Source organism: Vombatus ursinus, unplaced genomic scaffold, assembly GCF_900497805.2.
Source record: "Vombatus ursinus unplaced genomic scaffold, bare-nosed wombat genome assembly UNPS02012602.1, whole genome shotgun sequence".
Lineage (NCBI taxonomy): Eukaryota > Metazoa > Chordata > Mammalia > Diprotodontia > Vombatidae > Vombatus > Vombatus ursinus.
The window spans coordinates 2,175,917-2,200,897 of NW_020952380.1; the positions used below are offsets into that span (position 1 = coordinate 2,175,917).

The 24,981-nt window shown below is 39.3% G+C and overlaps 1 protein-coding gene across 1 annotated transcript in view; it reads right to left on the reverse strand.

The window, feature by feature from the left end:
- The window catches only part of PLEKHG1 (pleckstrin homology and RhoGEF domain containing G1), a 272,236-nt gene extending 249,321 nt beyond the window's left edge, over positions 1-22,915 (reverse strand). Inside the window, exon 1 of the mRNA XM_027857998.1 lies at positions 22,844-22,915. The gene's annotated coding sequence lies outside the window, so the exon portion shown is untranslated. The remainder of the gene's footprint in view (positions 1-22,843) is intronic.
- Between the last annotated feature and the right edge of the window lie 2,066 nt (positions 22,916-24,981).

Sequence of the window (24,981 nt, forward strand, 5' to 3'; positions counted from 1 at the left end):
TGTGTGTGTGTGTGTGTGTGTGTGTGTGTGTGTGTGTGTTAAGGTACAGGAGCAGAAAAGGGAAGGACACATCTTTTTAAAGAGAAGAAGCACCTAACATAGACCAATGTGGGGCTGGTTGGTTCACTGCTCCGCTTGTCATTTCCCATTAACTGTTTCTGCTTTTCACAGTTTCTTCCGTTTCTTCCCTTCTTCAGAACCCTCAGGTTCCCTGAAAACTCCAAATTTTTTTCTCCTCACAAAGGCTCTCACAGCAACAGGACCCCAGCAGGACTCCAATAGCCATTTCTATCTCATTGGCCCTTTGTAATGAGGAGTGGGAACTGTGGGGGAGGAAGAGCTCTCTTTGCTTTACCTTTTAAAAAAGGAATTTAATTTATACTTAGAGGGAATGTGTCCCTATTTTCAGTATTTTTCTGTCTCTCTTTAGGACAAAAACCTCCCAGATTACCATGATTTTAGCCACCGTCCTTTACTTCAGGAGTTCTTAAAAGGTGGTTCATGCAATAGAATGCTGGTACTGGAGTCAGGAAGATCTGAATTCAAATGCTGTTTCAGATATGCTCTAGTTGCATGATGCCAGGCATGTCACTGTCACTTAACTTCTTATAACCTCAGTTAACTCATCTCTAAAATGGAGATACTAATATTACCTACCTCACAAACTTGTCATGGGGAACACATGAGATAACATATGAAAAGTGATTTTAAAATCTTAAGGCACCATATAAATCGTAGTTATTATCTTAACCTTTTTTTGCATTGTGTATCCTTTGGCAATCTCAAGACTGTGGATCCTTTCTCAGAATAATGTTTTTAAAATATAAGGGATTATAAAGGAAATAAATTATATTGTCTACATGTCTATGTGTCTACAAAAACATATATACAATCCCTGCTCTGCTTCTTAAACATTTTGTACTAGTTATGTAAAAACAGAAGATTGGTTGGTGCAGTATATAGTGTTGGACTTAGGGTATGGAAGAGCTGGGTAGGCTTCTGCCTCCGACACTTTATTAGCTGTGTGACCCAGGACAAGTCACCCAGTCTTAGTTTCTTTTTTTTTGTGAAAATAAGATTGTTAGACTCAATTATAACTCAAAGGTCCCTTCCAGCTCTTCCTCTATGATCTTAACATTCAAATATTCTTTTTTTCATTTCTGGTGACAGTCTCAGATAAGGTCCCTTTCCTTTCCATTTTCCCTAAGGTCTTTTCTCTTCTACCTCTTTCCCTCACTCTTTACTCCATCCCAATGTCTGGATGTCTTCCCTAGCTTAAGACATGTTCCCACACCCCAGGCACTTCACCAAAACAATGCTCACTGATGGGCTGCATCAATAAGCTGTAATAGGTTTGTCTGTCAAGTGTCCCAGAGAATTGCAGGAAATCCTTTGCATTTATATGCCCAGATTGGGGCCTCACTGCTCCACCATGCAACTGCAGAGTTCAGTTATACTGGCTTGGTCCCTTCACTCATTGTTCAAGAAGTCTTTGTTCCCATTCAGAGGTGTTTGTCTCTTTTCAAATGCCTAAGTTAGTTAGCTGAACATGGAGCTGATAATGAACAATGTGGGAAAACATTGCTGTAAGTTGTTTAAAAGTAGTACAGGGTGCTAACCTTTGCCTTTTAAAGCAAAGACTTTCTAAGGGAGGTATGATATAAAATGGGAGCCATTATTATAATTATAAATGCCTATGTTTTAAAAACTGGCATAAGTACATATTACAGAATTTTTTTAAAGTTAAACATAAATTGAATTCAATTTAAGTCAGGCCAACTTTGCATGAAATATAAAGATAGTTTTTTAATTTTGTTTATATACACATAGAGTCAGATTTTGAGTTTCTAATATAAACCAAATCCTTTACTACTCATGCCAGGAACCCGAATGAAAAGACAACTACTTTAGCCCAACTTTTTAAAAAGTCTTCAAGTTTTTTCCTGGATCACCATGAAAACAGGTTTGATTAACGTGATTGTCTTTCTTCAAATCCAGTGAAGCATAAAAAGTCCTATAATCTCTGCCAGGAGCACAACATTCAACAAGACCACCAAACTCAGGACACCCTCTTGCAAAGGATTTCCTGCAATTCTCTGGGGACATGACAGAATAACATTTACAGATGCAATTTAGAAAGTTAGATCCAAGTATACTTCTAATTAAAAAAAAAAAGTCATTTTATTCTCTATAGTTTCCTCAGTTTTCAAAACATCATTTAAGTTTTTCTTCTAAATCTCCTCTATATATTCATATACAACTCAACCCCTCCCCCCAGTTTCTAGTCCAGCTTTAGAAAAACAAATTGAAAATAATTTATTAAGATATTTAGCCTAATAGTGCTTTGGGAATATGTTACCTCTTCTTTAATCCATCACCCCACAAATACATTCCCTACAGAAAGCATGTGACTAGTCAGCACCCTTGTCAAGTGTCCAAGTTCTTACAGGATATTAAAGAGAATGAGGTAATGAGCCACATTCACTTTCAGGTGTTTCCTGATTGTTACCATAAGCGATTACTATCCTTATCAGTTCTTCTTCCTCGTCCACCACTTCTTCCAAAGAGCTATCCTCTTTCATTCAGTTGAAAACAGCTCTTCTCAGAATATAATGCTGACTGCATTTATCTGAAGTTTACCATAATCTACAAAGCACTTATTATGTACAGGACCATACAGCTAAGTTCAGATTGGTGCAGACCTCATGAAATGCTTGCATTTATTTCAATTCATATTATTTGAAGTCATAATTATGTAAAGTATGGTCATTGGTTCCAATCCAATGGAAATATGCAATGAAAATTTGAATAATGTGACCACTCCAGGGGATTAATTATTTACATTAATCAGGACCTAACAGAAGTTCTAGCTTTAAAGAAAACATGAATCAATTTGAACTTCTCTTTTCCTCAGTTTGATTAGCTATAAAATCATGGGATTATCATCCCCTTTAGATCAGGGGTCCCATGGACCTGGTCGATGGGTAGATTTCAGGATGTTTGCCAACTTAGAATTTTGAATGTTTGATGACTATTTTAATAAAGTTGATTTCCTTCATTGATAGTTTTGGCAACTAGGAATTTTATCTGATACAATTTAAAAACATAATTCTGAGAAAAAAAAAAGTCTTCAAACTTCACTAGACTGCCAAAGGGGTCTATAACACAAAAAAGTTTGAGACCCCTTATTCTTGGTCATTTCTAAGGTCTCTTCCTATTTGAACACTCTACAGTTCAATCAATCAATGAACATTTATTAGGTGCCTACTATGTGTTGCTGTTGCTAAATTCTGGGGATACAAAAAGAGGCAAAAGAGTCCCTGTCCTTAAGGAGCTTATAATCTAATGGGGGAGACAATATGCAAACAAATATGTACAAAGCAAGTTATATACAGAATAAACAGATGATTAATAGAGGGAAGGCACTGGAATTAAGAGGGGTTAGGATTCCTGTGGAAGGTGGGAATTTAGTTAGGACTTAAAAGGAGGTCAGTAGTCAGAAGGGAAGAGGAAGAGCATTCCAGGCATGGGGGACAGCAGAAGAGAATGCCTGGAGCCAAGAGATGGACTGTCTCGTTGGTGGAACAGCCAGGTGGCCAGAGTCACTGGATCAAAGAGTACATATGTGTAAGAAATAAGGGGAGACTTGAAGTCATTTACATGAAGTCTTTATTAAGCAGCTATGTGCCCAATATGGGGAAAGTATGAGGCATTTACTCTGGCTCTCAAGGAGTTTCAATGGAGAGACAAGAAGCAGAGAGAGCATACAACAATTAGAAAATAACTATGTACTAAATAACGTGGGAATTGTGTAATTAATATCACAGTGTTTACCTTTTCAATGGGTGGGGGAGGGGCAGGAGAGAGGGAGAGAATTTGGAACCCAAATTTTTTTTTAAAATAATGTTAATTTTTACATGTAATTGGGAAATATTTAATGAAATGTTATATGGGGGCATGTATATATGTGTGTGTATGTGTGTATGTGTGTGTGTGTGTGTGTGTGTGTGTGTGTGTGTGTGTGAGAGAGAGAGAGAGAGAGTTCAGAAGGGGGAAAGAATACTTGGAACTGGAATAATCACTTATGAAAGAGATTTAGGACTTCTAGGATGGGTAGAAGGCACACTGCTATAAGGAAAGGAGAGAGGATTTTTAAAAAATCCCTCATGTCACTCACTAACAAATATCTTCTAGGTACCAAGTACTGTTACATCTGAGGAGTGGGTTGGGGGGAGTGTTTTTAGCCAGGGTGAATAGATTAAAAAAAGTCAGGGGGATGTCATGGATCATTTAAGTATGTGGTAGCCAGGGATAAGATTGGAAGAACAGATTATAGACCTTAACCTAGGCAGAGAAGTTTGAATTTGATGTAGTAAATAATTTGAAATAACATGATGAAAGGAGTATTTTAAAAAGATTGACTTGTCAGGAGTACGGATAAATTGAAGGAGACAGAGATTGGGGTCAGTGGCTAGATTGTAGAATCAAGAAATATCCCAGGCATGTGGGAGGGAAAACTCCTTTGGAGTTAGCTCCAAGCTTTCCCTAGGGAGCCCCTGGGATGGGAATGGCAGAGAAATACTGGAGACTGTCCCTCAGGATACCCGTGATTTTCTTCCCATCCCCAACTATGTAACTCTAAATCCTCTTCCACCACTGGCCACCAATTGATGACATTTATTTGAAGACAGCACAGAGTGCCCTTTCCCAAACTGGATTCCATAGACCTTTGGTTTTCCATGCAACATGAAGAGTCCTTTCAGAAAATTTCAGAGATAGTGATATTTTTCCCCTCTGAAGTCTTAGATATGAAATTGTGCATGAATCACATACAGAGGCAATATATTATCATGGAAAGAATGCTGAACTTGAGATCAGCAGAAACCTGAGACTGAACCTCAACCCGACACTTGGTATGTGACAATGGGCAAGTCATTTACCCTCTCTGAGCTTCATTTTCCTCATCTGGAAAATGGAGGAAAATCCCACAAATAGTGACTTTCTCACAGGGTTGTTTTGAGGATCAAATGAGAACATATTTGTACAGCATATAGCATTTTGTATAGCAAAAGTAAGAGTATAATAAAGTATTTATATAGCAAAAGTAAAAGTACAGTGAAGTATTTGTTTAGTAAAGCATTACATAAATATCAGTTATTGTTATTATCAACAGTGCTATATAGAATTTTTTTAAAAATTTCTTTAGTATGGGAAGATTTAATGATCCCAATCTCTCTTTTCCTGAAGATATACCGTATTTCCAGGCTCCCTAGGCCACCATTTGTGGATTCCATCAACATAATTTTAAGCCCAGAGTTATTCCATGACCAGAAATAGTTTGAAGAATGGTGTTATAAAGAATCATAGAGCCTAGACAGGTTTTCTGCACAGGTAGAATAAGTAGAAATATTCAATTTTACCTAACAGGTGCCAGAAGGCTCCCATATCATGAACTCTAACACTCTTTCCCTATTCATCTCAACCCTTCCTGACTCCACTGACCTGAAATTTCCACTATCAGTTACTCTTTTACTTTAAGGAATTAAAAGTCTTTGTCACAAAAAAGGGGGGGGGAGAGAAATGTCATGTCAATAAATACAATAAGTTAGTTCATAAAGATATCGAAGACTTAGCAGAATAACTAGCCAATCACCTAGCAATGCCCTTAGAGAAACGGACATAGGACAGGGAAATTCTCATTGATGGTGGAGGGAAGGAAATGAAGAAGGAAAGGTCGGGGAGTGTGGAAGTTGCCAGGCAGGCCAGAGCCAAATCAAGAAGGAACAACAGCTGCTAGCAAAAGAAGGATAGAGAGAAAACAGCCTCTGTCGCCTGCTCCCCACTTTTATCCCGAGCACACAATCAGCCTTCTCTTTCTTTCACTGACCACATTTTGTGTACTTTGGAATATAGTAAAACTTCACTCTTTGAGCCTGGAAATTTTTAGATTATAATAAGAAATACTTAATACCTTTGAGTCCATCTCATAATGCAAACGAGGCTAACAAACTGGATTCATTCCAACTTGGAGAAGTTCTTTAGGAATCTGTCTTAATAAATTGAATGCATAATTAACATAACAATTGTCTTATGTACTTGAAAACAGCTTGTTCTCAAATATTTTCCAACCTTCTCTGTACAGTCTTAGTTACCCTGCTCATTTTGTACCCTGAGAGAATGGTATGTTAAGCATGCTCCCAATGACCACAAATTGGGAATTTGGAGAGTCAAGAATTAATGAAATTATTGGGGTTTTTCCGTGCCTTTTTACATTTCTCTGATAACCTTGAATGAAAACATCCATTCAAACACATACAATCTAGCACTGAACGTTGGACTAATGCATTCCAATTACTAGTAAAAAAAAAGAAAAATGGGGCTGGACAAAAATATAATGAACAGTCTCATACATAAACTCACTCCACCTTCTCCCATCATTTTTCCTCCTGCACATATAGGCTGCTTATATGCTTGGAAGGAAATTTATTTCCTTCATGGCACAGTGTAACAGGCATTCAACTGACTGGGACTTTCACAAAGACCTCTTACCATTACAAGTTTACCAGACCTGGAAGCTTTGCCTGATGTTTGTTTCTGTGCCAGAATAAACAGAATCCCTGTTGAGCTTCCAAGTTGGTTTGGTTTAATATAAGCTGAACCAGAGGCAGGCAATGGATGCATGACACCAGGATGAACAGTACTACCTTTACTATGAGCTCATAAAATGTTTAAACCAAGTAGCTACTAGACTTCCAATTCCAGAGAAATTTGAAAACAAACATATCCCAGAACACATTATTGAGTACTAACTTTTTCTTCATAGACCCAGGTCTAAAGAGGACTCAGTTGTTCAGTTGTTTTTCAGTTTTGTCTTGTTCTTTGTGACCCCATTTGAGGTTTTCTTGGCATTGTTATTGGAGTGGTTTGCCATTTCCTTTTCCAGCTCATTTTACAGATAAGGAAACCAAGACAAACAGGGTTAAGTGACTTGCCCAGGGTCACACAGCTAGTAAGTGTCTGAGGCCAGATTTGAACTCAGGAAGATGAGTTTTCCTGACTCCAGACCTGGCACTCTATCCACTATACCACATAGCCACCCCATCAATAGGTTCTTGTTCAGTTGTGTCTGACTGTTTGTGACCTCATTTGGGGTTTTCTTGGCAAAGATACTGGAGTGGTTTGCCATTTCCTTCTCCAGCTCATTTTACAGATACAGAAACTGAGTTAAACAGGATGAAGTGACTTGCCCAGGGTCACACAGCTATTAAAACATCCAAGGCCGGAGTTGAGATCAGGTTCTCCAGGGCAGGTGCTCTATCCACTGCACCACCAAGCTGCCCTATAGAGAATACTAAGCTAGATTTGCTCTGCAAGCAGTTACCTGAGAGACAAAGCCCTTTAACTCTGCCTTCAAAGGCTTTTTACTATTTATAAAATGACTGTGTAAGAGGTAGCCTGGCATAGCAGAGAGCTAACCTCAGAGTTTGAAAGGCCTGAATTCAAGTTCCACCACTTCTGCTGTGTACTGTCTGTTTGGCCCTGGACAAGTTGCTTAGCCTCTTAATTCCCCCAAACAACCCTTTAAGATTATTAATTGCAGAACAGTCATTGATCTTTACTGTTAGAAGGAGTTTCTCATGCCAATAAATCACACATTTGAGGGGAGAATCAAATCAGAACAAAGAATTGCTTTTCATCCACAGATACAAGTTTCATTTAGTAACTTATTCAAGAATCAGAATTCACAGAGCTGGAAGGGACCTTCAAGGCCTCCCTTCCCCCTGTTTTGTAGATAAAGAAGCTGAGGCACAGAAACCTGGATCACACAGCTAATACCTGAGGCAGTATCTGAATGGGATCCTCTTAACTCCAAATTCAATGCCCTACCCATGATAACCATGCTTGTAGTTCATCATGGCATAATTTATAAAAGGCAGTTAGGTGATATAGTAGATAACATGCTGGGCCTAGAGTCAATGTGTTAAAATTATATCTTGGTCTGATCTCTGTGACTACTTCTCCCCCTTCTAGTGTGTATTGTAAATAATTTTAAAAGCAGTCAATGACAATAGCAATAACAAGAAGTAAGATTGCAAAGAGTAACCTAGAAATGGCGGTCAAACTGTCCTAAAGATCAAAGGAGCATAATTTACAAACTGTATCATATATTGACCAATCCTGGTAATATGAGCCAAAACAGGGGAAGTCTTCTGGGCTTCGCTGTCCAGGCCTTTTGGTCCCATGATATGTTAATCTCAAATAAGTTCTAGATATCTAGTGAGACTAGTAGAACACCAAAGAGTGCTGTCAGCTCCATTGGGTCCATGCCGTTGAGTGATCCTAATTCTAATCCATGTTTCCATGAGTGATTATCTGTGCCTCCTTTTCTTCCCATTCTCTTCCCCATGCTGCCTGACTCTGTACCCCTTTTTGCTGCTTGTCTCTGTACCTTCCATGTTGTTCATCTCTATACCCTCTGTGCCTTATTAAAGTGTGATTGCAGACTCATTTCCCACTGCCATTGTAGTCTTTACTCGAAATTACCCAAAAAACCAGGTGTGCCTGCCCCATTTCATAATTTAATCAATTAATTACCAATTCAGTCAGGAAGACCTGAGTTCAAATCCAGCCTCAGACACCAGCTGTGTGATGGAGATGGGGGGGATGACCCCAAAAGTTACTTAACATCTGTCTGTCTCCTTTATTGAAAAATGGAGATCACAACAGTATCTTTTTCCCAAGGCTGTGAGAATCAAACGAGATATCTGCAAAGTGCTTAACACAGTGCCTAGTATATAGTAGGCGCTTAATAAATGCTTATTCTTTTATCCCCCACCCCTTCATTCAAACTTAGAGATAGAGTACCATACTTATGTCAAACTAATTTCTCAAAGTTCCTTTAAGGCTGTATACTTTAAAAAAATTAAATATAAGATAAAGTGCTTAATGCCAGCATTAGAATAGGACAGCTAGAAACAGAAACAATAGCAAAGTGTCGTTGGACATGGGAAGTGAATTCTCTTTATATAGGAACTTGATTATGGCTTGTGCTGTAGGAACTAGAAATGGGCAGGTTGAGTGAGGGAAACCACCCCGAAGGTAACCTAAGGGGCAAAAGCTATCTCCTATGATAGCATTTCCGTGACTGTCTCCTCAAAGTACTCCCACCCCCACTCACAGGTATCAGTTCCACTGGACAAGTATGGTAAGGTAGAATTAGCTCTAGTTCAAGAGTCAGAACACATTGAGCTTGGTTGCTGCCTAGTTATTTGATTTTGGACAAAGCACTATGTACTCTGAGCTTCAATTTATCATCTATTCAATGAAGGGGTTACACTGGAAGATCCCCAAGTTGCTACTTAACTACCAAAGGCTATGGTTTTAAACTGTGAAATGCTATTTTACCACTAAGATTTCAACCTCTTCCAGTCCTTCTGTTACCTCCTTCATCATCCCTCCCATCCCTCTCCCCCACTCCCCACCATTCTCATTAGCTCATAATTCTCATATGGCTCTCACCTTTAGAAAGACAGCCTTCCAACTTTTCTCATTTCCCAGATGACATAGGATATAGAATCAATGATTCTTTTTTTCAATTCTTCAAAAGACTTAATAATTACATCAGTGTGTGTACTCGTTCCACTGTTGCATATTACAACCAGTTTTATGTCTTCGTATACAGCATTCATCGGTTCTTAAGTTTTGTTTTGCTTTTTAAAGTTACCAGGTATCCGACTTTCTGATGATAAGCCTTTTTAAAAAGTGTATCTAGGCTTGTTCTTGGAAAAACATACTCGGTCCATTGCTGAGACCAAATTTGAGCCTTTGAAGCTTGTTAAAACTTGATAGAGTTTGTACTCTGTTGGTATAGCCTTCAAGAACCCAGGACTGGGCACTGGAGTAGAAGTGTTGTTGACAGAGCTCTTCCCTTGGAATTATTATTTTTCTTTATGAATTTGAAGCTCATTATATCATCTGCTGCCAAGATATGGCTGAAGAAAGAAATAATATCCAAAACTCAAAACCAATGGAAGCAGAGTGGTGTACATATAGAGGATACAAATACTGGAAATGAAATGTGCTCATGTTGAAAGCATAAGTCTTCACATACTGGAGTGTATTAATTTGTTAATATTATGTAGAAACATTTTCAGGGAAGCCTTCTTTTTAAATTACAAACCCAACCTACATTCAAACTTTATAACATGTGTTGTTAGCATCTTAAGTATTTAATGTTTAAATGTATTGTCTCCTTCCAGGAGAATGCAAGGGCCTTGATGGAAGGCACTATTTTGTTTTGTCCTGGTATACCTAGAACCTAGCACAGTGCCTGGCACATATAGGTGCTTAATACAGATTTGTTGGATTGAATTTCAATTTAAATAAGTTAAGAGCAGATAACTATAGAATATTTACACTTGTACATCTCCCATAAAACTAGACCACATGTAACATCTGTCTTGGGAGCAGTGAATTGTAGGAAGGAGAGGATCTTGGAAATCTATCTGAACAACCAACCTAGCAGGATCTCTTCTATCCCTTGGGAGCAATGGGAGAACTCCATGAAGACAGAAAGGATACTGAGGCCCTAAAGTACTGGGGGTATGAGTTGCCTTGGTCACATATCTCCACTACATGTGTGCCTTGCTATTACTCTCCCCATAGATGCTACGTGTAATTGTTAGTGAGTGTACCCTAGGTTCATGAAGAAAATGTTTTGCAGTTACTATTCTTACTGTCCCATCTTAGTAAAGCCTTTTGCTTTGAGCTAATTATGTCTATGGTTGATTGTTAAGAGGAAACTCACCAATGGGGGCTCTTATATAGCTTGAGAGCAGACCCACAGAGTACCTTAGGGCCAGGGAGTAACAGTTACTCTCTAAGAACTTAACCTATGAATGTGAGTGCATTTTCAATCTTTTTCCTCCTTCCAGGGGAATTCTATATATTAAACAACAAAGTGGCTTCATAGTAGAAGACCATATAGATAAAAACAAAATTTTCTCCATTCCTCTAGTTTGCAGTTGATTGAGACATGAAATTGAATTGGCATTACAACTTCTATTTTACAAAATATTTTACAAATCATGTCAAAGCAATTTCTCTCTTCTAAATTGTTTTAGAAGAAAATAAATCAAATGAGAACATGATACTTCTTATTAGACATGGACTATTCTTTGAAATCAACCCTATTCTTCAAAGTTTTTAGAGTTGGGATTTCAATTTCACTTTGAATCTGTTGACAGGCCCACAGGGATCACAGTGACCATTTTTGGGACCCAGTCATTGTATCACATACTTTAACAACTAAATAGCTCAGCAGCACTTTATAGCCATTTTAATTTAAAGAGCAGACCTCACCCAGCATTCTAGAGCATCTTAAATGACATTATATAACCTCTACATGGAGATTACATAATTTTAAAAAGGAAAAAGAAATAAATCATTTAAATGCTATCATCTAATGAAAAGAAGGAAAAAAAAAGCCAAGACCACCAAACTTTTTCTTTTTCCCTCATGGCTTAATAGGAGAGTATTCCAAAGTCTTACAATTAATTTAAACTCCAAATCACTTCCCCAGATGGATGCCAGTATTCCTCAGCCAGTCCAATAAGCTGCACTTTCTTCTCTTCTGTTACTACATCTGTATCATTCTGACAGCCTCACCCTTGATATATTCATTTCTTAAAATCCCATGAAAACATCAGTGTGTAAAGGGACCTTCATGGTTCAGCAGGAGGTTTTTCTTTGAAAATTAATTTTTTTTGTTTTTTTTTAGGCAATTGGGGTTAAGTGACTTGCCTGGGGTCACACAGCTAGTAAGTGCTGCCGGATTTGAATTCAGGTCCTCCTGATTTCAGGGCCTGTACTCTATCCACTGCGGCATCTAGCTGCCCCTCTGAAAGGCACTGTGTACCCTTACATCCCAAATATTCAATCATATTTAATTTTCACTCTTTTAAATCGCTTAGAGAATTTTTGGGGGGAAGTTATTTTCTTTAGTTATTTATATTTTTATAGTTTCTTAGTTGTTATATTTAGTTATATAGTTATTTATAGTTTTTTTAAGTTACTTATAGTTTTTTTCTAAATAAAAGAGGTGTGCAAATTGTTTTCATGGGAGGATTTTATTCCATTTTCTATTTGAATGTGAGCCATTGCAGAGCAGAGATTAAATCTTTTCTCTAAACATCTATTCTTACCTATGTTATACAGACACGTAAACTTAGTTTATGTTCAGAAAAAAGTGAGGAAACTCAGGTTCACTTGCACCAGAAATTACAGCTTTTCCTTCAGCTGCAGCACATAAGAGAAGTCCAGATGTTAGAACCTGAGGTCTGTCTGTAATCACATAAACCACTAGAACCCTAATGCTGTAATAGCAGTGTACCATCAGCCTCCACCCCTTTCCCTGTGACCTCACCTCTTCACTATGCTTCCCTTGTATACTCTCCCTCCACATGCTTCCTTGATCCCCATTCACAATACAGGGACAGCATCAAATAATGCTCGTAAACTTTTATTAGCTTAGCCTCAGATAAGTATCAATATGCATTGCCCTCCACTTCTCTACTTAGAGAGCTGCCATTCAATTCTATCAGGAGTCCACCTGAAGAATTGCTAAGAAAACACCAGGGCCTTTCATCCTAAGATAAGGCAAAGGGAGGTGCCAAGTAGGAAGAGGAAAAAAATAAAGTACTGAACTTTGTACATTGTGAGAAGGGTGGGAGGAACTTTCAGCACTTAGTTGGGCCAAGTGGGAAGAAGACAAGGGTCTTTGCTTAGGCTTCAATGAGTAACAGGTATGGGACAGGGGAGTATGGGAGTGAAGAAAAGGGAAAGACTTGCAAAATTCCAGAAAAGAATTATCAAGAGGACATAGGACTAAGGAGAAAGGTCATGCTCCAAATGTTGCCCTATGTTAGGGGCTTCAGACTTTCTGGTCACAAAGTGAAATTAAGTTTTATAATTGCTACAAGCAAAATTTAAAAAAAATGAACACATTATGTTACTGTTAAGCAAACCCAACTATTGCCAAGGTCTTCCATTAGGGCAGCCAATCCCTGAGAAGTTAAGGGAGGAGACGGGGAACATTAGGGGTGGGCAGCAGTTGCTTAAAACTTAACATATGTAACATTCTGACCAGGATCATGAGTTTAGAGGGTTGTCAGGAGAAGAGGGATTTGGGGACATTTCATTCAGTACAATCAGAAGAATTAGGGAGGATAGGAAGAGAGCACTGTTTAGAGCCCTGCCATTGTTGGCAGCTTGCCAAAGGAGGAGGAACGTGCTGGATCAGAGTGAAGCCCCTTGCATTTCATTGTCAGAAAGGACATATTTAGTTAGCAAGAGGATTAGCCCCTTGGGATGGGGGAGGATAAAAAGAGAATATTTGTATTAAATTAAGAAAAATAGAAGGAAGCTCACAGCACTTTAATGTCTTTATTGCCCTTTGGAAGCTATTTGAATACATTTAATATTCATGCATCCCTATAGAGAGCTGCCAAAACGGAATTACTTTATCAGAATAGCACTTCAACTTTGTTCCTTAGAGAAGGCCAAGAAGATTAAAGCCTCAAGATTCAGGGTGAATATTTTCAACCACCACCACCAATTACTGGAATAATTCATATTCAAATAAAACTTTAAGGGACGCCTGGGTAGGAAGGGGAATAAGTTATATTATCTCCATTTTACTGGTAAGGAAACTGAGGTTGAGAGAATTTTTGTGATTTGCTCACAGTCATAAAAGTAGGAATCATGTTGGAGGTAAGATTCAAACTCAGTTCTTTCAACTCTAAGTCCAGGGCTCTCCTGAGCATCCTTTATTATTTGTGATCATTGTGACTCTTGAGTGTCTGTAGCACATTCTGTGTTAGACATCTGAGTACTAAGAAGCAGAGGAAGGAAATGTAATCTGCAGACTAACCATGACTATGCTTTAAGCAAATGAACCAGGGTCCTCACCTATACAGTATTACATGTGTATTTAATAGTGGATCATTCATTTACATAGCATCCACTGCATGCAAGGAACTTTGTATATGGTGGGGGGGGGGGGGGGAAGAGAGAGAATAAAAGACCTTTAGAACCTGGCCCTCACCCTAAAGGACCCTTTACTCCTCTACTGGATGGTAGGTATATAAATACAAGTATTATGCAGTAAATGCTAAGCATTTACATAAATAACAGAAAAATGCTTTAGAAGCTGAGGCAGACATCATTTCTAGCTGAGGTAATCATGAAAGACTTCATGTTTGACCATTGAAGACGCTGGTGGATGGATAGGAAGGATATTGGAAAGGAGGAAGAAGGGCATGAATAAAAGACAGTGGGAGAAAAGTACATACACAAGGGATAGACAGTAGAACAGATCAGGAGTAGAGTTCACAGTGGAATTGAGTGTAAAAAGGTAGATCAGAATTACATTGGAGAGGAACTTGAATTATTTTCACTATGGGCAACTACAAATTCAGGGCCATAGCTATCTGTAGCTCCATATAGTATCACATAAACAGCTATGTAACGTTTTTGGTGACAACAATTTAATACTCTTTCAGTATAGTTCTCACATGAGAAAAGGAAGGGAATAAAGCTTCCTCTACCACAGTGGATCACAGACATAGAACTGGGAGGGGATCTCAGAGGCCAGTCATCTCATTCTACAGGTGAAGGACCTGAGGATTAGGCAGGTTACGTGATTTGCCCAATGTTGTACAGGTAGAAAGTATCAGAGGTGAGATTTGAACCTGATAGAATGCTGATTGAATCTTAGAAAGAGCAGCTATCATTAGAGGTGCACATAATTGATTGGCAGAGTCCAAACACATTGGATAAGGCAGAGATTGTCCTCCTGTGAGGGATCCTTAAGCTCTACTATCATAGCAAACATTCCTATACAATGTCATTTTGCAGCAACGTTTTCCAGTTGCTGAGCAAGCAACTCCTCTTTCATCCTCTGCCTATGTTCGTATGACTAAAAAACCAAGAGGCTTATTCATTCTCTATCCTCTGTCACTCTACTCTCCACACTGTAGCATTGTGCAAACAGGCAAAGAATGATGGAATTTTCACTCTAGGTCTCAACTAAGACTTGCCAAAAGAAAAAAATAATGATACAATAAAATGAGATCTTTGTCCTTTCAAGAACAAATGAACTTGCATCAGAACTTACTAACAATGATACTTCCGATACTATTCTCATAATGGAAATACAAAATTATTATTACTACTTAAACTATAATAATAATAATAATTATTAGAACAGTTATTATTTATATAGCACTCAGGTTTACAAAGAGCTTTAGATAAATTCTTATTTGATCCTCACAACAAACCTGGAAGTAGGTATTATTATTTTCTCTGTTTTGAAGATAGGGAAACTGAGACTGAGAGAGGTTAAGTAATTTGCCTAGAGTCACACAGTTAGTAAGTGTCTGAGGCCAAATTTGAATTCAGGTTTCTCCGATTCTAAAACCAACACTTTATCCAATGTGCCATGTAGGCATAGAAAGAGTCTAGTTTAGGAAGAATTGCAAAAGGCACCATGATTTTGGGAGTTCCACCGATAAAGGGGTCTGACTACTACCATAAATTCAACAGGTTCTATGGTTTATAGGCAGCACCACAGTAAAAATAATTTCCTGCCTTTTCTCTTCCTCCTCCCACTCCGCCACCTTTGAGACCCTTCTAGTTACAAGCAAGACTTTTAAACTAGAATAACTCAGAATTTTAAGTTTTCCACCACTCCAAAGACAGTTTTTTTTTTGCTAATGACCAAATTTATCAACACTATTTAAATAATAAGCATACCAGAAGTTTCTTGGAGGTAATTTTTACTGACACCCCACTGTAGAACAATAGAAAGAGTGAATTATTAACCAGTAAATAATTAATTACTAAAAACTATTATCCTTCTGACTTTGGGCAAGTCACTTTTTCTAAATGGTGCTCAGTTTTCCTATTTATAAAATGAGGGAGTTTGACTAGATGGCTTTTAATGCCCCTTCCAATTCAGAAGTTCCATGATCCCAAGATACTGTTTGCTATATCAAAGATTAAAGGTAAAGATATTTTAGACACTGGTTAACATGACAGGATCTTTTGGTCTGATAATTCCTATTATGAGAATTTTAAAATGTTACTTATTCCTATTTGTTGTTCAGCTGTGTTTGACTCTCTGTGACCCCACTTGACAAATATTTGAGCATCCTTTACTATTTGTGATGTAAAGAGTAGTTTGCCATTTCCTTCTCCAGCTCATTTTACAGATGAGGAAACTGAGGCAAACAAGGTGAAGTGAATTGCCCAGGGTCACATAGCTAATAAGTGTCTGAGGCTGGATTTGAACTCAGGTCTTCCTGACTCCAGGCCCAGTGCTCTAACCACTGTACTACCTAGATGCCTTTTTTTGTTTGTTTGTTTGTTTGTTTTGGTGAGGGGTAGTAGTAGGTGGGGTGGGGGGAGAAACCTGGAAGGGACCTTAGAGGCCATATAGTCCAACCAACCCCTTCATTTTATATAAGAGGAAAAACTAGGGTCAGGGAGTTTCAAGACTTGCCCAAGGTGAGGAAGCTAGTAAGCATTAGAGGTAGTATCTGAAACAAGGTCCCTTAACTCCAGAGAATTTCACCAATTCTAAAAATCTAGAAACACAATATCCTATTTCCTTAGTAAGAAAAAAAACTTTCTCTTTGCCTCCCGTTAAATCATGAGCTCTTCCAGGGCAGGGACAGTGTTTTGCCCTTCTTTGCAGCCCCAGGACTTGGCACCATGCCTGTGAAGTAGTAGGCACTTTATTGACACTAATTGGCATTAAGACTGATGTCACCAATTACTGACCTCTCAAAATCAAATTTCATTTTATGGAATCCAGTCTCTCCATCCAGTCTTAACTATTATAAAAGATGAATGTAAGGTGAATATAAATATTGCAGTGTATTTTTTTCTGAGAAATTTAATAAATAAAAAATGTGAAGAAACATAATATCCAATGAATTCTAGTTATTTAGCAATAGCTCACCATCTGCCAGAAGAACTAGTTAAAACTATGCTTGGAAACCCTCAATTCAGGATGTATTCGACTGAGAACTCTATGTGCACAAATGAAAAAGGCATTTACTGGCTCAAAAACCATGAAAACTAGTTTACATGAAACAATCAGTTCTTGATTATCTGTGGACAGATAATCTAGGTCAATGAGGAGCTCTTTTGAACCAGCTAGTCTCCATGCCACCCAGTTTTGCAGGATAAACATTGACCCCCCCCCCTCCCCCAGCAAGGCAGATTTACCAGAGGTTTTCAATGACCTATGTTGATGCTTTACTTAATTAGTGAGTGGATGATAAAGTGTTCAGTTCTTAAGTGGAAATGGATGCATAGTCAAGTGGGTGAGTCAAAACTCCATAGCTCTGAATGCACGAATGATTTTCAATTCAAGTTTTCATTCTTCAACAATGTGAAGAGGCAGGGACCTAAAGTTCGGGGGCAAGGGGGAAGTTCAATGAAAAGAAATAGACTTTCTAGACAATTCAATGAAAATCATTTTTTCCACCAAGAAATTCAATTTTTAGCTCTTTTTTCATTCTGAAAAAAATTATATCATCTCAAATGAAGCAGCTAAGTAAGTGGTACAGTGAGTGAGTGGATGGAGTGCCAGGTTTGAAGTCGGGAAGATCTTGTCTCAGGAATAGACTCTGTGATCCCAGAAAAGCCACTTAAGTGGTCTCAGTCTCAAGTTCTTCATTTGTAGAATGTAGTAATAGTACCTACCTCACAGGATTACTGTGGAGGTCAAATAAGATAATATATGAAATGTGCTTTGAAAATGTTAAAGTGCTACATAAAGTTAGCTATTATTATTATGAATGTAGATTTCTTAGTGTATTTAATGTTTCTCCCCTTTGGGCCAGCAATTTAAAGTCAATGCATTTACTGGACAAAAGTCTATTTCTTTTCATTGAACTTCCCCCTTGCCCCCGAATTTAAACATCAAATAAAACGAACATTTTCCTATACCCTGGAGAAGAGAAGTGAATTGCACATGAAGCTGTGTATGTCTACCATGTAAAAATTAGCAAGTTTATTTCATTATCATTTTAGTTGCAAGAAAAGGCATTACAGCACTGGGGAAAGAGGGAGTTCCCAGTCTCTTATGTCTCTTCACATTTCTTATTTATTAAACAACAAGAGACCTGGGTTCTAGTTTTGGCTCTGTCACTAAGTTGTGAAACTTTAGGTCCCTGCCTCTTCAGGGCTCAATTTTCTTATCTGTAAGTTGAAAAGAAGGATGGCACTGAAGAAGAGAATTTCTAATATCCTTTCTTTTTCTAAGATTCTAACCATCTTATACAAATGGGTGAAAAGATCATTTAAAATTAAAAGAAATTTTAAAAAGAGGTCAAATATGTGTATATGTTTGTGTGAAATTTAATATTTGTAAAGGGCTTAACATGATGCCTGGCACATAGCAGGCATTTAATAAATGCTTGTTTCCTTCCTCATAGATGTTTCTGCATTGAACATATGCATGTGTGTTTATAAATGCAATATATACACATTTACATAATGTTATATACACACATATGCACACATATATGTGTGTACATGTGTATATATGTGTACCTGTGTGTATATTTGTATATATGTACTGTGTTTATGTATATTTTGTGCATGTAGTTCCAAGAACTGCTAAAAGCCAGATTTGGTTTAGCATGAACTTATGAGATTATTTTGTAAATATATTTTGAGAAAATTTTGAGCAGCAGGCACTTATAGAAATTTGTACCAGTAAGTCTCAAGCAGTGAAAATTAGTTGGAATATGTGTGTATGGGAAGAATGAGAAAGAATATTCTTGTTTCTGGCTAATTAGTATAGTTGTTCTCCCTAATGCAGTCACTTCTTTTCAGTTGAAAAAAAATAACCAAAAGATTTTTCTGTGATGTTGCCACTTCTCACTATGCTGGTGGAGCCCTGAAAGTTAGCCAAGTTCTTTGAATTACAATGTCAACCTATTACAGAAGTAGTAAAACTGAAGTGGTGAGGTCATTATTCATGTAATTCATGGCAGGGAGGAGGCTTGCTATTGAGGAAAAGGAGGGTTTAAGCCATGAATTACCCTGATGACATACATTTATCACATTAAGAGAATAAGTGCTTAATAACACTCCTTGGACTATTTCCACAAAGTAATAGTTATACTATGGGTCTCTATGTGGATGATCTGGGGAAGAACCAAGGTATGATGATTATCTTCATACAACAGTGACCTGTTGTGGGAGAGGAAGGGAGAAGCAGTGATGTAGGCGGACCCAGGCTCACACAGGTAGTAAGTGTCTCAAGCTGGCTTTGAATTCAGATCTTCCCTAAGTCCAGGGACATTAAATGATTTGGCTCAGATCACACAGGTAGTACACAACTAGGTGGGGTAGCGAATATTGACATTGAAAACAGGACAAGAAGCTAAGTTTGAAATTAGGACTCTTAAGAGCAAAGCATGAAAATATTGTCTTTTACTTAAGACCCAAGCTAAGTATAAGAGACAAAATAAATACTATTGTCTTTCCCCATCATGCCAGACTTAGTCATGGTTTTAAATCTTTTCAAACAACCAGGATTATGAATTCTTGCTTCAAAAAGAACTACACAAACTTAGAAGTCAAAATAACAGCAACATTTTTAATATCTTGCCAGTGTAAGCTACATAGCTTTTTCCTATAATACTGAAGAATGACCACTCTGATCCACCATCTTTTTTTTTCCATCTGTAGGATAAGAGCAGATTGGACTAGATTCAGCTCAACAAATATTTACTGAACACTTACTACAAGAAAAGAAGGCACCATATTAAGCACTGGGGATATGTGTGTGTATGCCCACATATATATGTATGTATACATATGTATCTCCCATCCTCAAGGAGTCTACATTCCTCTGTATTTTGAGTGATGTAATATATAATATATAAGTAAATAAAAATATATGTACAAGTTATATAGAACAATGGAATGAGCACAGGCATTAGAGTATAAAGACTTGGGTTCAAAACCTAGCTCTAATGGTTACTACCTGTGTATTTGCTGTTATTGTTCACTTGGGTCTGATTTTTTGTGACCCCATTTAGGATTTTCTTGGCAAAGATAATGCAGTGGTTTGCCATTTCCTTCTCCAGTTCATTTTACAGATTAGAAAACTGAGGCAAACAGGGTTAAATGACTTGCCCAGGATCACATAGCTAGTAAGTGTCTGAGGCCACATTTGAACTCAGGTCTTTCTGAGGTCTAGGAACATTAAATGATTTGGCTCAGGTCAAACAGACAGTGGGCAGTGGATAGAGTGCCAGGCCTGGAATCAGGAAAACTCATCTTCTAGAGTTCAAATCTGGTCTCAGACACTTATTAGCTGTGCGACTCTAGGCAAGCACTTAACCCAATTTGCCTCAGTTTCCTCTTTTGTAAAATGAGTTGGAGAAGGAAACGGCAAACACTCCAGTAACAATTCCATGGAAACCTCAAATAGGGTCACAGAGAGTAAGAACAGGACAGAAATGACCAAACAACAACTTCCTGCTTCCACACCTGGAGCTGGATCCACTGTTTGAGACCTGAGCCAAATCATTTAATGTCCCAGGATCTCAGTTTCTCCTCTGTGAAATGAAGGTGGGTAGACTAGAGGTCCTCCAGAGTCCTTTCTTAGGAACTCTTAGAAGTTATGATCCCAATGCAAAGTAATTTGAAAGCCCCAAAAGTATTAGCTACTGGGCCAGTAGCTGTAGGAGGTGTGTGAAGAAAGTCAGGAAAGGGCATCTGAACTATGCTTGGGAGGAAGGTAGGGATGCTAGAAGGAGGTGAAGAGATTGTATTCCAGACGTGGGGTGCTATGGAGAAGAGGCAAGAATTACATGATCAAAGGTCAAGAGGTATGAGGGCCCTTGGAGGCCATATAGTCCAACCAACCCCTTCATTTTATACAAGAGGAAAAACTAGGGTCAGGAAGCTAGTAAGCATTAGAGGTAGCATCTGAAACAAGGTCCCTTAACTCCAGAGAATTTCACCAATTCTAAAAATCCAGAAACACAACATCCTATTTCCTTAGTAAGGAAAGAAAAAACAAACAAACAAACAACTTTCTCTTTACCTCCTATTAGATCATGAGCTGTTCAGGGTAGGGACAATCTTTTGTCTTTCTTTGTAGCCCCAGGGCTTGGCACCATGCCTGGGGAATAGGAGGCGCTTTACAACTGTTTGTTGAATGACTGGCTGACATTAAGACTGACGTCACTGATTACCGACTCTCAAAATCAAATTCCTTTTTATGGGATCCAGTATTGCTTCTGTTTGTCTTTCGATCCCGTCTTAACTACTATAAAAAATACATATACTAAAACTTACCAACTCGTGGTGGTATAAAAGAGTCTTACTACTCTCCACAAAATAAGGTTTATACAAAGCAGACTTCAATACACTATTTAAAAAAAGGTTGTCCTCACAGCTGAGTGAGATGTGAAATCCAGTACTTTTTTTTTGAGTGTAAATGAGAAATCATCATGACTACATGTAGCTTAAAAACGAAACTCTTAAGAGCACACAAAGAGAAAGTTGGCCCTCTCTCTTGTAGATCAGTAGCTGCTTTTAAAGGGGCTAGCTAAGCATTGTTTAAGGAATCGCCCCCCCGCCCCCGCTCAAATGTCAGAAACTTGAATAAAGTTGAATCGAACCAGGTGTGATGCTCTACCTCCAAAGAGAGGTGCTGGATGGTTTCAGCTTTTTCAAACCACACACATAATTCTTTTGAACAGTGTTATCACTGATAAATCGCAGGCAATCAAGAACACTCCTTTATGACAAATCCAAGTGTCTTCTAAGTTAGAGCTCGGGAGCTTTAGACCCCAGGGGAGACAAGGAAGAGACTATACACTCTTCTACACACAAACGCCGGGAGCCTCTTAGTGGTCAGGGAAGAGGCCAGAGGCGGTAGGAAGGATGTCTGAAAGCTGGCTCAGAGTTTTGTTGATGGGGGCGGGGTGGGGGGCGCTGGGGAGAAAAGGAAGAGAAAGACGGGGGGGGGGGCTTGTTTGTTGTTCCTGCTGCTGCTGTTGAAGTATGACTAGACCCAAATAGATAATGTTTCTCTTAAGAGACAGCAGCCCTTTCACTCGCTGTGACGGAAAGTTAAAGCACAGAGGCACCCGAGAGCAGAGGCATCTAATAATCTCCAGGTGGCCCCGGGCAGCGCAAGGGGGTGGGGATCGCAGAACTAGGGTCAAGGTTGTTCTCTTTAACCCCATCTCAGACTGGTGGGAGTGGTGTTCCCGAACGTGAAGGCTCACCCCCTCCCCCACCCCAATCATTCCCCGCCCCTCCAAATTCTAGCCCCCTTTGTAATAATGGCTAATAAATATGTAGAGCTTTAAGGTTTGCAACACACTTTTACAAGTGTTATCTCGTTTGATCTTTGACTTGTTATCTTGCTTGATACCTCCTTGGGTTGAACTGCCTTTCCCACCCCGTCCAAATACAATTTTTTTTTAAATCCACGACAACAGAGGACATCTTCCCCTGCCCCTCAAGACCGATACACCAGCCTCACGATTAGCTGGGGAGAGGGGAGGGTTGTAGAAAAAAAGCCCCGAGACCATCCGCAACTTTTCCATTTGCAGATTTAAGGGAGTTTAACCAGGTTGCAGGCTTTCGGAACCGATCCCCTTCCTTCGCTGATTATCCCATGGCCGGAGGGGACAGGAGCTAGAAGAAGGGAGAAAGGGGAGCCTTCTTCCAGTTCCCGACATCAAGGGAGAAGTTGCAGCCCGGCGGCCAAACAAAGCCCCTGAGCGTCCCTACTCACCGGAGCCAGGCAGCCTCCGCTGGGGACTGGGGGGCTATGCCCCAATGCGGGCATCCAAGGCCGCCACCGCCGACGCTCCTGCAGGTATCCCGGGCGGAGTGGACTGAGGGCAGGGCGCTCTTCTCCTAGCCCAGCCAGCCTCCGGCGGCGTCCCAGCGGGCAGCGCGCAGCCTGGAGGTGGCCAGGTCCCCACTGCGCTCCGCAAGCTGCTCGGGCTCTCTATAAAGTGCAGCAGGCAGGCAGCCGCAGCAGCAGCCGCTCCAGCAGCAGCTCGGACTCCAAACTTCCTCTTCCTCTGGCTACTGCTGTTGTTACTAGGCTCGTTCGCCACCCCTCCACCCAACCCCCCTCCCCCTCCTCACTCTTCCGCGAGCTCCTGCAGTTCCAGCCCAGTGCTCTGCTGCTTTTGCTGCTCCAGCCCAGCCCACCCCTACTCTAGGGAAGCAGAGATCCCTCCTGGTTCAGGGTTCAGCCTTCAGCCACACAAGACAACTGATTTGGCTGTCCCTTCTCTCTCCCACCCCCGCACCCGACTCCCCGCCACTTTCCCCCTGGGGTATAAAAGGTGGAAGAGCGGGTGGGGACTCGGTGGGGTTGGGATGAGACATAGATTAAGCACTTGGACTTGTCTCTGGAGCAGAGCCAAAGAGAGCAGTCAAATTACAGCCCCAGGGGGAAAAAAGTGAAAAAACTAAAACACCCAGAGCTACTGTCCTCTCGCTCACAACATTTCTCTCCGTTTTCGAAGAACTTAGTGTTGTTGGGTTTGTTTTTAGTTCTTTGCTAAATCATTATATCTATCGAATTTCTTTAAAAATGAAAAAAGGGGTGATTTTCTTTTTATTGAGTCAATTTTAGGGCTTTAAAGAAGACCAATTTCTAATATTGGAAAAGAGGGGAAATGCCACTCACTGTTTCCTAGTACATCTACCAAATAAAAAGTTAGCTGTTTTCCACTTATTTTAAAGAAATACATCTATTTAACAAATTGCATTAGATAATGCTCTATTAGGGGAAGAAACAGACCAAAAAAAAAAAAAAAAAAAAGCAAGCAAACCTTCTTGAAGGGCCAAACGGATTTTTAAGGTTGTTATCTTCTTGTAAAGCTAACTAATTCAATAAAAAGTGTTTTTAAAAAGTTATCTTTGATGCTTCACTCTACCTCACCTTTAATATCCAGTTTCAAAGGGCTTTTCCCCTACGGGTCTCCACCTCTCTAATCCCAGGGCTGCCACAAATTATCATCTATATGGACTACAGCAATAGCCTATACTAACAAGTCTTTCTCGCTGTTCTTTTAAACCCTCTCCCAACTCATCTTTCACACTTGCAGCAGAATTAGCTTTCTTAGCACTTTACACCTACTTTATATATCTGGTATGTACATAGTTGTTTGCTGGTGTCTCCCCCATTGGAATGTAAGCTCCTTGAGGACAGGAGCTATGGTTTTTTTCCCCCTTTCTTTTTATCTCCAGTGGTTAGCACAGTAGCTGGCATGACTGACACTACATACAATGTTAAATTTATCGATTATATTGCCTTACACAGTCTAGGCACTCTGTGCTTTAGGTCTTTTTTCCATACTACTTCGTTTCCCTGGAATACTTTCTCTCATCTGTTGATTTCCTAGTGTGATGAAGCACTGTTGCACTAGACATTCTTGAAAGCTCAAGTACCACCTCTTTTATTAAATCTTTTCTGATCCTGCTCTTCCAACCATCTTCCCTATCAGATCTCACTTAGCACTTTAATTTGTGCCTCCCTAATGCACTTATTCTGTACTGTTGGGTATCATAGTTATCTGAATACAATTGATTGATTGCATCTCCCTTGCTCTAAGGTGCAACAGGTTAGAGGCCAATCTTATCTAAATCTAAATCTCCCATGGCTTAGCACTTGGCTTAAAAATACCGCGTTAGAAGAATGAATGAAAAAATAGGCCAGGATCATAGAGATGAACTCATTCCTTAACACATCGTTCAGCACTCTCTGAAATGCCATTGATACATATTGTTGTTCAGTTGTGTTCCACTCTTTGTGACTCAGTGGACCATAGCACACCAAAGCTATCCAAGGGGTTTTCTAGACAAAGATACCAGAGTGGTTTGTCATTTCCTTCTCCAGTGGATTAAAGCAAA